Here is a 2,907-nt window from a genome sequence, read left to right on the forward strand (position 1 = left end):
AACCAGATCATATGTGTACACTTTCACTGATACGTTTACAGAAAAGCTTATGCCTTATTTCTCTATTGCACCTTCTTCACAAGCTGTTACAATCATATTGTCATAGGCCAGTGAGGAACTACTTAGAGCACCCTTTGCATGTGGCTATCTTTTCTTCCTGTGTTCTTGGAGGGCATTTGTAATAAAGCTTCTGATTCCATGTTTATGTTTGACTGCTGGTATTTTTGGGGGGACTCACTCTTCTCTCTTCCCGTCTGCCCACCCTGGACAAGCTGATGACAAAGTCCTGGGTGCTCCCTCTGTTGGTGCAGGTGGAAGGTTCAGACCTAGCAAGTCCCTGGTAGTGCAGGACCGTTTCAGCAGCCCCACCCATGACCACCATCGCAGCCCTAAACCAGTCTCCTTTCCCTGCTCTCTCAAGTCACTTTTGGACCAACTGCGTAGACACCCTGCTCTCCCCATAAACCTCATTACAGGAGTAAGAATCCATTTCACACGGGCTTGGAGCGTGTGGCATTGGCATTAGCAGTCTCAATACTGAACCAAATTGTATGCAGACTGACCCCTACAATGGGCATTGTGAGCAGGATTGTCCACATGTTGGCTGCCGCCATCAGGGAATTGCTGTTTTAGCTTTGCTTTGTCACTGGCTCTGTGCCCCATGACAAGCCTGAACTTTCAGCTCAGCTGTTTTGTGCTGCTTTTACTGAGTTCGGTTGAGGCTCTTTGAGAGATTTCTCTGACCTAGGTCAGTAATTTAGATAATATTTTGGTATTTAAGAACAGGAATATGGACTCAGGTCCCTTTTAATGTCTCCCTAAGTCATGCATCTCAGTCCAGACATATTGCTGTGTCTTTTATAATTTAAAAAACAAATCCTGTGTGTATACTTTCACTGATAACGTTTACAGAAAAGTTTATGTCTTATTTCTCTATTGAACCTTCTTCACAAGGTGTTACAATCAGTATTGTCCTAGACAATAATCATGTTAAATGGTTATTATGTATTGTCAAAGCATAATCACATTAAAAGGAAAAACCCATAACGTGTATTGCATGTCTACAAAAAAAGAATGAAAAAAAAATGGACATGGAAGTCAGAGAAATGGGGAATAAAGAGAAAGATAAAACCAAAGATTCAAGGAGAGGACCAAAAAAAAAAAAAAAACTGGAACAGAAGTTCCTAATTTGCAATTTCCAGTTGAATATGCAAAATTTACCAAAAGAATCTGCACAACACAGAAGATTTAATGGTGCTGGTTGACTTTTCTTTCTCTGTAACTTGGATGATGATTGAACCTCAGCATCTGTTGCAATGCATCAGTTGGAAAACTTTCATAGATGTAATCCTTTGTCTCTAATTAGTTAACCAGGGATCCCTCTGATTTTAAATGATGAACCCTCTATTACCTTAGTGATGTTACTGCATATAAAATGGAGGTAGAAGAGATATCCTTTAACTATGAGAATCACTAGTTTCCCTAAATTTTCCATGGTCAGAGCACACACTGGGATGATATATCGAAGAGAAAAAAAGAGAGAGGATAAGTCATAAATGCAATTAAATTAAGTCTTTTGAATTTTCAAACTAACTTTACAAAATGGTATCCAAAGGATATTCCTGACCCCAATGAAAAAGAGATAATATGGCTAAATATTAGTTAAAATAGGATATTCAAGAATTGAAACCCCTGATACAAGACCTAGGAGTGATTATCTCACTGTTTCTGCATTCAACCCCAATTTTGTGTGTTCCTATACTTTGAAAGAAGTATGACATCTCAGAGTGAAATTGATGACGGATGTAATGGGATGATCTCTCCCAATGTTATTGATATGACTTACTCCGTCCAATCAGCAAGTGGTAAATATCTGGCTACTAAAGATTTGCCTAGTTTTTTTTTTTTTTCAGGCCTATTTCGACAGCTTCCTGGCCATGCTTTCCCTTTACCTCAAAGGAATTTTATGCATCTCTACCCACCAGTCGTGGGTACCTCAGCAGTCTTGCCTTTGCACACAAAGCTTGTAGGGAAGATATCAACTTCATTCAACTTCTTCCAGAACAGCAGGTATGATTTAAATGGATGACATTCTCCTCCATGGTGATCCATTTGAAACACTCATTCAAGCCATGAAAATACTCACAAAGGAGTTTACACAAAGGGAATGGGTCATTACCCCCACACAGTGCAAGCCCCTTATTTGATTAATTGCCTGAAAATTATTAGGTAAACTGAAAGCAACTCCATCTCTGATACTGTGGAGAAACAGCTATTAAACTTCTCAATGCCCACAATGTGAAAACAAGCCCAGTATCTTTAACCCTTTTGGGATTCTGGAGGCAACATATTCATAATTTATAAATTTTGCTTAAGGTCACTTATGCTGTTACTTCCAAATCTACCCATCTTTAATGGGGCCCCCTCCAAGAAAGGCCTACAGACTCTAAATTGCAGTACATTAAGCTCTCACAGGCACTGAGCCTCTTTCTACTTTCCCCAAATCATTTTAATGCGGTATTCATACATCATATCATTTTATCTATATCTTAAAATAAATCACTAAAAGAACGATTTTAAAAGTGTAAGTGCAGGCCGGGCGCGGTGGCTCAAGCCTGTAATCCCAGCACTTTGGGAGGCCGAGACGGGCGGATCACGAGGTCAGGAGATCGAGACCATCCTGGCTAACACGGTGAAACCCCGTCTCTACTAAAATATACAAAAAAAAACTAGCCGGGCGAGGTGGCGGGCGCCTGTAGTCCCAGCTACTCCGGAGGCTGAGGCAGGAGAATGGCGTGAACCCAGGAGGCGGAGCTTGCAGTGAGCTGAGATCCGGCCACTGCACTCCAGCCTGGGTGACAGAGCCAGACTCCGTCTCAAAAAAAAAAAAAAAAAAAAAAAAAAAAA

Source organism: Theropithecus gelada, chromosome 5 (assembly GCF_003255815.1).
Source record: "Theropithecus gelada isolate Dixy chromosome 5, Tgel_1.0, whole genome shotgun sequence".
Lineage (NCBI taxonomy): Eukaryota > Metazoa > Chordata > Mammalia > Primates > Cercopithecidae > Theropithecus > Theropithecus gelada.